Source organism: Strix aluco, chromosome 11 (genome assembly GCF_031877795.1).
Source record: "Strix aluco isolate bStrAlu1 chromosome 11, bStrAlu1.hap1, whole genome shotgun sequence".
NCBI classification, from domain to species: domain Eukaryota; kingdom Metazoa; phylum Chordata; class Aves; order Strigiformes; family Strigidae; genus Strix; species Strix aluco.
This window is the reverse complement of record NC_133941.1, coordinates 20,269,231-20,281,327: the sequence shown is the minus strand read 5'-3', so window position 1 is coordinate 20,281,327 and position 12,097 is coordinate 20,269,231. Positions and strand designations below refer to the sequence as shown.

Genomic DNA, 12,097 nt, shown 5'->3' with positions numbered 1-12,097 from the left:
ACTTTGTAAAACCTGTAGTTTAATAATAGTTGACATCAGGCCATTGGAAGTACAGTGAGGTCCATTTCAGGTCATTCCTGCTGTGGAATCACACTTATTTATGATTTCATTAGCCATTATTCTTTAAAAAGTGTGACTTGAATGAAAGTATAAAACCTTAGCCAGTAGCAGGGTAAACCAATAACCTATAGTGATCAGCATGTTGCCAAAGCTTTCTAGTTATAAAATTAGGACTTTGTGTAGTTAAGTATAAATTCTACCTCTTGCTTCCAGTAGACAACTATCTGGCTGGGGAAAATGGTTGAAGAATGTAAAATGTAGATCAGTTTTCATTAGTCAGTATAGTTAATCTATTTCTCTTGTGTACGAGAAATAATGCCTATCTTTTATTTAAAACAGACAATATTTGCAATTTTCTGAGAAGGATTGAAGTTGTGAGTTTAAAGTCTTTGAGGATTTGCCTTGTAATAGTTTGTACTGATATGCACATCACAATATTTAGAAACTGGGTTGTTTACCTTTTGTAGGCTGCCTGTTTATGTGTACTTTAGAAATATGACTAATTGAGTTTACCCAGAGCAAGTTTGATAGTCAATGTAACAGTTTGTGTCTTTAAATTTATAATACATTATATCTATCCAATTCCATGCACATCTGACAATCTGCTTCATAAATTAGTTCCTTTCTATGTTGAGTCTATTCTTCCCGTGGAAAAACAGCCTGGAAATTTTGGGTTTTTAATATACATGTAATGTGGTGCTGTTTGCAAAATGACAGTTTAAGTTTTATATAATTTATATTAGTTTTGTCTACTGTTCCTTTCTTAAGGAAGAAAAAGATACTATGCCAAAAATGAAATCTTTGGTGCTATCATGTCAAACAAGATTAAGGATTATGTTACCTGCTGCATTGTTTTTGCATGTGTTCCAGTTTCAGTAGCATAGATGAATGATGATAAAGATTCTCCCTATCACTTTTCCCAAGGAATGAAATTACAGTTTCAGAAGCAATCACATTCCCACATGAAAATCTGAAGGATGATCTTAAACTTTTTTGAAATCTCAAATTGCATATATCTACATTCTCTTGTCTGCATTTAGAAACCGAAGCTTCCTAAGCAAACACTCCCCTGTGTTTTGAATAGCTTGGTTTGGATGCGTTTACTTGAGCAAATTAGTATTAAATTGCTGTTTAAAAAAAGCCTCCAACGCTTTCTTGGCTCTTTAATAGAAGAGAGCGGGCCCAGAGGGTTGTGATATAAATGTACTGGTTTCTTCTTTTTTGCTTCTCCTTTCAATAGCAAAGTGTTGAATCAGCAATTTCAGCTGACCCTAGTTTGCAGCAATGCTCCCTGTTCTTGATGTTTAGCAACATCTCAATTTTGGATAAATACTTCTTAAAAATTATTTTCTCTTCTTAGTTGATTCTGATGGTAGGAACACATTCCTGTGTGTATAAAGTTTGTCCTAGCTGTAGTACATAATGAAGCTGACACTTAGAGTGGTAGTATCTGGGAAAATATAACCATCTTACCTTATAACGGATTATCCATATGCTTTGTACAATGTATATTATCAATATGGTAGAAATAAATGTTGTTTACATTGACATGCAGTTCTTATAATGAAACTGTTTAATATCTTAAGACACAGATGTAGTATTTTGAGTGTGAATATTATTGCATTTCAAAATACCCAGAAGTCACCTTTTCAGATCTCTTGACTATTAGATTCTGAACTTTAGATGTTAGCTGTCGATAGCAATACTAAAAGCTAAAATAGGCCACTGGTTCTCAGTCTAGTTTATGAGCTTGTTCTTTTAAACATTTGCAGCATATTTCCCACTTACTAAAAACTGACTACTATGCAGAATTTCTCTCCAGGATCATTGTTTCCAGTATACTTTAATTTTTGGACCCAAAGTCATAACATGAGCCAGCACAGTAGGGCAGCTGTGGAGTTCTGAATGAAAGCTGGAGTGTGCAAATGAATGAATTGATGCTAGGTGCTTGGGTCAATGTTGCCCTCGCTTCTTAGGGTAAGGCTGCAGTGTACTTCTGTAGAGTGTGTAGAAGCTGTTCAAAGTCTGTAGCTGCAGCCTTCTGAGGTAGGATCAAACGCTGCTTTCCTGGCTGTGTTGTGAAGCAGTTGATTTGAGGTGATAGAGTTGAAGATGCTAAAAGAAAAAAATGATGTTGTCTTATTGCATCTGCTGTTTCATGAATAGTGAGATTTAGTTTTTAAATAGCCTGATAGAAAAATGTCTGTCACAGTTGTTCAATCCATGATGTTGGGGTCTTAATGAAAAGATACTCTCAAATAGAAAGTAGTTGGAGCATATTGTTCTTGCAAGCAAATGTATGTATATTTTCCTGTGAAATGTTATATGTTTAAATAACTAAAAGATTATATGAGGTCAAACTGTTTGCTCAGACCTTTTCGGTGATTTCTGTTTCCACCAATGAAAGAATTGATTGAAAATTAGGATTCTATCTTGCCTTAAAATACATACGTAACTTTTATGAGTAGCGGAGATTAATTTCTGAGGCAAAGGATGGGAGTATATCCAGCATGTTCGGGTTCAGAATGCTCTGAAATATCAAATGCAAAAAGAAAATTGGATGGTGTGTTATATATAACATTATCACATCAGTGATATAAAATGTTATCTTGATTTCTTTATTGAAAATGACTGTATTACTTTATATGTCTGAGCAAGCAAGCATATGTTGCCATATGTGACTAATGCTTACATTGCTATCTCTTTCTTAAGCTGGTCTTGTATGTGTTTGTTATTGTAAGGCAAACTAAGTACTTTTTCATTTTCAAGCACTGTTTATAAATGTGGTTTACATAAAGTGATGAATCTAACATCAACTGCACAAATCTGTCTTGGAGTCTGCCCATCACATTTTAATAACATGACATATTCCTTTCATGCTCACAACCAGTCCATGTGGAGTGCAGTCACATATTTTGGTTTTAGCTAAGTTTTGGCTCTTCTCAAGTTGAACTACATCGTTTAAGCTAGCTGAGTATAGAAAAACTATTCTTCACCTTCTGTAGTAGGTTCTGATTCTTCAGTATCTATATGTAAATATATAAAATAATCATTATTATTTATTGTCATTCATGAATCAACTTTCACTTGTTAATAGCTGTGTACTTTTTTGGCATATTTTTGTCAGCTGACTTAGAAACTGCAGCAAAATACACTGTTTCATTTTGCAGTCAGTCTTTAGTCCCTGGGATTTATTAGCAACATAGCGATATTGAAGGGCAATTAATAGCTTGTGGTATTAAGGGTTCATGTTCAAAAACCGCTATAAACCCAAGTGTGCAGGTACGTGCATCCATGTGATTGTCAGGCTTATCGTGTGCTTTATGCATACAAGAATGTGGTGATCTGAAATGACGGGAGGGGTAAAACAGTAGCCTGAAGAGACAGATCTCATTTTTCACCCTTGCAGATCGTTTATGTTGCCTTAGGAGAGTAAGTTAACTTTATTCTACCTTAGGCTACAGGTTAATATAAATTTCTCTGTGTGGGAATGCCAATTTAAGAAGTCCTCAGCTAGCGTATTCCCACCTTGATGCTCATCTTCTTGGTCCTATAAAAACATGTGTGCTCTTAACTGTATCAGGAAACTGCTCTGTCTGAAAAATAACCTGCCTCATGAATGAAGGTCTTGAAATAGTTTTGGTTTCTGTACATGTCAATTGCAAGTAGCATCAAAGCAAGACTAACAAGTTTGGATAATGTTACATGGCATTTTTATGGAATATGGGTACTTATCTGTCTTACAGACATTGGAAGCACCAGACATTCTTTCATGGAAAATCAAACAGTAGTTAAAATGAAAAGCTCTGCAACCAGTGCCAAACTACTGAATCACTCTGACAATAAATTCTAAAGAAAAATTTTCTGTTTTGGAATACAAGCTGGACTAAGCACAACATTTCCTCATAGAGTATCAAGCATTTACTGTGCCAAAGTTTAACAATTAAAAAAACCCAGACCTGATCACCTGGAAATGCTGATTTCTTTTCCATTTTTCCCTTTAACAAACAGTATGAATAATATGGAAGTGTAAATGAATAAATTTTCTTATACACAACCTTTTGCTAGATTCATATTGTTTAGAACATAAAGGCAACATTTAAAGTGGTAGCTGTCATCAATTTCCATTGAGTTGGTAGTTTTAATAAAAACAAGACATGGCCATCCAGTCCTTTGTATTCCAGAAAAAATGAAATAAAGTATTCAAAGTGTGTTAAACTGTAAAGATAATTTAATTAAATTTGGTATTATGGTTTTTCCTAACTTTACGTATCAACAAAAGTAATTTATATTACATTAGAAATTCAAAGATCCCAGAGAACGGAAGCAGTAAATACCACATTTATAACATAGTAATTGACTACAGTTTGCACTTCTGTGTCTAATGAAGAACATGGGTCCATAAACGTTTGCATGTACTTTGAGCATATACTGTTTTATGGATGGAAAATGTAACAATATTTCTAGGAAGATCTCCAAACTAAATTTGTTTGCAAGTTTTGAAACACACAATTTGTTACTTTGGAATAGTCAAAATGAAAGCTTTCAGAAATATTACTAATACAAAGAAGGATATTATCTCAGTAAATTAGTGATTTCCCTACCACATTAATTAACTTAGCCTGTTTTCTCAGATGTGGGCTTTGTTCCTGGGAATTTTATAAGAGGATCTCATTTGTGTCTCGTCGACACAATAGCAGTGACTGTCTTGCAAGGTTGGGTCTAACACTAAATACATTGGGAGACTTTTTGAAAAAGTCTGCTTTAAGTGTAGGTAGCCACTGCTCTTATGGTTTTAGTATTATTTTCTCTTAAGTATGCTATTATTAAATCACAAGTATTATTTAATCTATTTTGCTGATTTTTAACATTCATTCTTTTTCCATTTCATCTGTAAGCATAAGAAGAAAAGGAAAAAATATAGAAAATAGATGTAAATTAGGGAAAACCTGCAATATTTGTTATATCCTAACAGATCTAATAACTGTACTATTATGTCTAATGTTAAGTCTATTTTTTCACCAGTGAAAATATGTTGAGGTTCTGCAGCTGTTGGTACGAGTTGTGTTTACATATTAAAAAATAAAACTTGTGTGTATGAAGTAACAAACACATTCTTGTCATTATCCCCTCTGTGGGTATGTGGTATTCAACAAGTTGAATCTGCTAGAGCCTTGAGCAAACGTGGTTACTCGGACTGAGGCAGCAAAGGCCTATGGCTGGTTGAATAGGTGTGAGCTCAGTCTCACTTGCCATTGCACATTCAGTGATGTGGTAGGTAGGTCTTACAGCAGAGTTGACAAAAAAATGAAAGAAATGGGAAGGCAAAAACTTCTAAGTTAAAAGACTACACAGAAACTAGCAGAGAAGTTAGAATTGTCTGACAGATATACTGATATACTATTTTCAAAGATGTTTGGTTCCTTGGATGGTTTTGCACTGCTTTTTACCATAGATAGAAATTCACTAGATGATAGAAGTTAAGTATTTCCACTGAGTGGTAAAAGTATGTAAATTGAAAGAAAATGTATGTCATAATTGCATATTAACTTGTGGTATGGAAAATTAGATCTTTTTTGTAGAACAGTTTGTAAAGCAGAGGCTATTTTTTTTTTTTTTTTCTTGAACCCTTATATTCCACAAAGGGTAATTTCCTTTTAGCTTGCCCGCAGCAGTACAAAGTAGATTTGCCTTTGGAAAGTAAGGTTACTTACCAATATATATACACTAATATGTATAACTTTTATTTTGTTAAACAAGCAAATAATTTGTCAGCATATGATTCATACTGCGGCTATACTTTTGTTTCATGGTTATTATAATTTCTATATGTTCTACAACTAATGTAAAAGATGCACGTCTCCTTACGTAAAACCATGGTCTGTTCTTCACTCAGAAGATTGGAAAGAAATTTAATTCAACTAAAATGGCAGTTAATCACTGTTTCTTTCAGTTAAGGTTTTACCAGAGGCTATCAAAATAGCCTTTAAAATAAGTACAGAGTATAGGTAATACAGACCTATTTGAACCCCTATGTCATTGAGAAAGAAAAAGAATCATTATTTTGCCTCTTCCCATGCAAGAACTAGGTTAACACAAAAGAAATGAGTGGGTGGCAGGTTCAAACAAAAGGAAATATTTCATGAAACATTTATAGTTCAGCTGTGGAAATGTGCAAGAAAGTGTAATAGATTTTAATGTTTTATATAGACCCAAAAAGTAATTGGTCTAATTGAAAGAGGAAAAGTTTAGCTTCCTGAGTTCTTTGTTATGAAAGCCAAAGTATGCTGGGAAGAAAAATGGAAAAATTCTCCCTGGAAGACTGGTACTGAATAACCTTTGCTGAAGAAGTTCAGGATCATCTTATGTTAGAAGAAAGCGAGCCATATATACTTGTAAAGAATAGTAATTTAAAAGGGGATAGAAACCATGAAATATTCACAAGGACAGTTGTTCCCTAACTGAAGGTTTTTAAGGAACAGAATGCATGAGGCCAGAGGATAAAATGTAATGTCATAGCCAACTTTCTGGATTTTGGAGAAATTGCTGTGAAAAAAATGAAGTCAATTTTAATCCTTTTTCCTAATTTTAATCCTTTAAAAATACCATTACATAATTCACTTAAAAGATTCTTGTCTTGGTTGATAGTGTTGTTGAATATCTAATATTTCCACAGCTGTGTTCAGTATTACTCCTTTGAGAAAAATATCTGTCTTGTGGAAAAAATAAGTCAGCTTTTATATATTTTTCCCTAGGAATTGCTATGATATGAAAAGTTCCCACAGAGAAAGTAATACTGCATGTAAAACCTACAGTTTTCTGTATATATACTCATAATGCTGCACACTTGAAAGTTTTTTTCTCTCAATTAACAAAACTGCTTCAAGGTACTTTGTCGAAAACAGTACTTTATTAGCTGGTCTTAATAAGTCATTTTATCAAAGCTATGTTAATATAAATAACAGCCTAAATCAGAAGCTATGAATTACACAGATGTTTACATTCAGTAACTGTGGGGAGATCTGTATCCTGTACAAAGAATTAAACACAAAATAAATTGAAATTCTAACAAACTACAGTAATTGTTTACTCGGTAGCTGTAGGAAATTTCTTACATAACAGACTATTAAAGAAGGAATTGTAAGGTAAATGTTTTTTAAGATCAGCATTTTAAATAATGCAGCTGTTACTGCTTTAATTTACCCTAATTCTTAAATCCTTGGGAAAAAAAAGTCCATTTAATGAATTGAGTCAGGATGACTCAAGCAGACTGGAAGAATATTGTTTTGTGGAATTCACTCAACTGTTGAATATTTGTTCACTTATGGAGACTACAGAGAATGTTTGTGTCCATTATGGCTTCCATTGTGGCTGGCAAACTCATAGGACTTGATTTGAAGCACAAGGCGAGAACATCACTGGCTTTTAGCATTAATGAGAAAAGCAAATAGCTAAGCCTTTGTAAGTCCCAAACACCAGGTAATTTTTTGAACCCAGCACAACAGTTGTTGGACCTTATGATAAATAAGCAACATTTAGGCATTTGCCCTAACTGCCTTGCGCCTAATACCCAGCATAGTTTTGTATATTTTTATCCTCCCATAGGAAAGAAATTAATGTTTATAAAGGAAGCTGCAATCTTGGGAGAAAAGATATTTCCTTTTGTCTTGAGATTAATAGGGTTTTCCAATTACTTGTAGTACACAACATTTCCCCAAGCTGAAAAAATTGTAATTTCTGAATACAGAGCTTTGAAGTCAATGCCCCAAGTAAACCTTGTTACCCATAGAACTAGAACTCCCAGATGAAAATGTGAAAATAAGTAAAAATTACTACTTCTAGTCACCAAGACAACAGAGTTTAGGGGGTAGCCCTCTGGATTTCCAGGTATAGGCATCAATGCAAGACAGACCTGTATGAAATACAGATCACATTTTACTTCTAGTTTTAGTGAGTGACTGAAATAGAGTGATTCATGTAAGCTGCGTGGGCTCATATAATAGTACTCAGCTACTGGGCAATGACAAGAGGTAAAGTTGTCATCAGCCTCTAGCCCACCTCACTGTTTAAATAAGGTTCTCCTCTGTTTGTATCTGGTATCCTGGGAAACTCAATTCATTGGTGAGAATTTTTAGTAGACATGACTGCAGAGAAGAGGCAGTCATGTACTGCTCCAAGAAACTTCATAGCAGTGACCAGATTGTGTATTGGGAAACTTTATTAACTGTGTTCGCAGGCTGATAAAGTCAGTAAGTACTTCATGGAAATGTGCAAAATTATGTTCAGCAGCAATTAGGCAGGGCCAAGTGTAAAGTATGTAAGAGGGTAAGGACAGCTGTGCTGGATCAGATCAGAGCCCATCTAATCCCCTCTCCTCTCTTTGACAGTGACCAAAAATAGTTCCACAGATAAAGGGTATTGCTGTTTATGGTGTTCCTTTGCTTTTAGTTTCCTTGAAGCAAAATAAAGCTATGCTTTTAAGACAGCTGTTTTATTTAGTTTTGAGATTCACCCTGGGGCAGTTTAGCTTTTTTTTTATGCCATTCATTTTGAGACTGATCAAACATTATCCGGTTTAGATAAGGACGTTTATTGTGTGAAAAAGTTGAACACCATAATGCTGGCAAATCTGTCGGTTTAGTTTTGCTTTACTAACTGGAGTATTTCAGTATCATAAAATGGATGATAATTTATCACAAATTTGGTTTTTGGTATGATCAAAAATGTTTTATGCAGTACTTGACTATGTAAGCTCTTTCAGGGATGCCCAACGGTATATGAATGTTTTCCCAAAGGTGGTAACTGTTGCAACTTGTTCATCTTGCATCATGTATAATGGAAGATGTTTATGAAAAGTTCTGTTTGATATTCTCTAGTCATTTCTTAAGCTGAAAAGGAAAATACAGTGCTAAGTCTTTATGGGTCTATGCTGATGGAATTTTGATGTGGAATAGGGTGTCTGTTAGCAAGGAATGTTACATGTGAAATGAGACTTTGTAATTTAGGTATTGGGAACATTAAAGCAATGTATTTCCATTGAATTTTATCATAGCAGTTGTAACAACATTGTTAAAATTATGCTTGCTAGTATTTGACTACAGCTGCTTGATGCCTGAATCAGTATAGAAGTTTTGAGTAATAGGTTAATTTATTAGAAGAAAAAGCTAAATTCATTTTGATCAGATGATCATTTCTTAATGTGGAAAATGATATCTGTTTAATACATTTTAGAGTTTTGTAAGTGATGTCTTCACTACTTTTAGATGGAAAAACTGTTCCAACATTTTTCCACAATATTTTGGGCCTTGCAACTGTACAGAAGTTGTTGACATCATTAAATCAGAGCTCTTATTTCACGTCTGCTGTTTTTTCCCCTATTTAAAATGGTTTTCAGTGTGCCAAGAGAAGTAAAATTAAAGCCTTTCCTCTTGAAACACAGAGTTTGGGATTTAATGGTAACTAGCTATAATAGAAGGGTAACGTTACTAAACAAGCAATAGCAACAGGGATCTCCCTCTTGTTCATTAAGAAAACAGGAACGTATGTCTACTGAGTAAGTCAAACATATTATTATGAACTAGTCTTTTTGGATGGATGTTTATAACTTTATCACTTTTCGAGAAGAGACTGTTATGCAGGGTTTTCTCCAAATGAGTGTAGGTTACATGGTTGACTGCTGTTTCTGGTCCACTAAATCTTTAAATGCTTCCTGCATGCAAACCCAGCTTTAAAAGTAAGTCTCTTTACAAACATACACTCTTTCCAAAGTAGGCTTTACCTCTGTGGTTGGGATGTTCTATAAGATGGTCATAGTATGATTCTTACCCCCTTTAAGCAGTGATTTGACCTGAATTTTGGTCTTCCAAATCTTGATGGATAACTTCAAGGAGTGGTTGTATAAAAGCTGTAACACATGTTGATACTGCATGTTCATTGTTGCTTTCTGCATTTAAACAGGAGTGACCCTTTGTTGGTCGTTTCAGGCTGTAAATCCAAAGAGGATATAGGCAGGTCCCTGTGTTTACATTTTTAAGTGCCTTCATTTCCAAATGAGTAGACATTTTCAAGCTTACTTAAGGAAACTACAAACTTCCAGAGCACCAGATATTGTATCAGTCTACAAACTGATGATCTGCAGACTTGTTTTCTGAAAACTGCTTCGTATAGAAAGTCATCAGGATTATTGTGTAAAATTATTTTGGTAGTATTTTCTCATATTTCTAATACTTTACTCTCTGTAGTCTTGCGTTCTCTGAAAATTGTATACATTAGAATATAAACATAATACTTAAATTAGAAAATGTTTTCTCATGAGAGTTTCAACTAGTTAGCATTTGTATTACTATACAACAGAAAAGATAAACTGTTTATTTTGTTGCTGTGATATAACTGTTTATAAAGTTGTGACTTGAGAGAGGTCTTAAAAGTTCACTGATTTCCTTCAGTAAGAGAGTAACAAAATTGTTTGTAGAGAAGTGATAAAATCATGCTTTCAAGTTACAATTTTTTTTCTTATTAAATGCTAAGGAGTTTTTGCAGTAAATGCAAGCATGATGCATGTTTCAGAATGAAAAATCAGAAATTATATCAACCACGTTCTGTAGTGTTATGTAAAAGAGAATTCATTGGGTGAAATTAACCATGTTGTCTTGGGCCACTAGAGAGCTAGTGGTCATGCCTCAAACTCCTTTTTGGGGCAAAGTTGAGTGATTTGTAGCTTTGGCATGAGGGGATCCCTATTAAATTGAGATGGAAGACGGAGAAGTGCATATACTGTGATGTGAGCTCCGCATTTTGAGAGTCTCAGAGCTTCTAACAGCCTCAGCACATGGGAATTAATACTCAACAATCTCACCTTGGGAGGCTTTTGATGCCTTTTTTTTTCTGAGGGTTTTTTTAAAAATGAAAGATTTTTTACCTTACCTCAGAGGAAATATTGCCTCTGATCATTGCTTCAAATTCAAAAACTTATCCAAGCTTCCATAGTAACAACCTTATTTTGCTTTACAGTTTTTGTTTTACCAGAAGTGTGTGCCCTTGTGCATGAAACAATAGTTCAGGCAGATTATCAAAGTTCTGTCATCATTTAACCAGCAGAAAGAGCCTACTCAATAAAAATGTCAGTGTCGTTACCTTTTCTATTAATGTGGTGATAACCACAGGATTGTCTTCTGTTATGTTTGAATTTATAATGGGACCTACCTGAAGATTTTAGCAGGTTTTGTGTAAATTCTTATGTATGATGCATGAGCCAACAGTGCAAATCAGAACTTAGAAATATGACAGACGGAAAATCTAAAGCCTCAAGATTCCTTTTATGCCACAAAGCATTGTGGTTCTGGAATTGCTAGAGTTGTTGAATCCTAACCTTTGCTATTCTGGTTCTCCTACTGACTTTATACTTTATACTGACTCTTACCCTCTTACAGTTTCAATATTGACATTACATCTTATTATTCAGATATATTTACCCTACATTTTTCTCTGGATTACTAAAAAAAACTTATTCAGGTTTTTGCCTTATTCTAAGTAGTTTCCTCTCTGAAATGGTTAAAAAAATCTGATGGGACATCTCTGCAGTCTTAGCAACTTGCAACTTATTCTCTTTTGGGTAGATCTGTGAATACAAATTGCAACTACATCTGTATCTGGAGAACAGGAGAAATGAGAGTACTTTTGTGCATTTACCCAAGTCCGATTGTTTGTCAAAATCACTTGATTGGCTGAACAGTTTTCTTCCTGAAACCACATTTCTCATTAGGGACTTGCCAGTTTGCATACAGGGACTTTCTGTTGGCAGTTATTATTCCACTTATCTAGGAATCATTTGAAGGCTCTCCCAGTAAATCTCAATTGAGCTTCTTATCAGACTAAAAGATCGAGTGGTGCCTACTTGTGTAACACTTAGGAAATTTTCAAAGGACCAGTATGACTGAGGTTCAGACAGGTTATTTCAGTTCCACAAGAATATCTAATGGCTATTACAGGGTTTGGGCCATACTATTTTATAAGACTTCTGAGTCTGATAATACTTCAG

General features: G+C 34.4%; 1 protein-coding gene across 3 annotated transcripts in view; it reads left to right on the top strand.

Moving 5' to 3' along the window:
* The window catches only part of CENPP (centromere protein P), a 148,030-nt gene that overhangs the window by 81,428 nt on the left and 54,505 nt on the right, over positions 1-12,097 (top strand). The gene's annotated exons all lie outside the window — the stretch shown is intronic.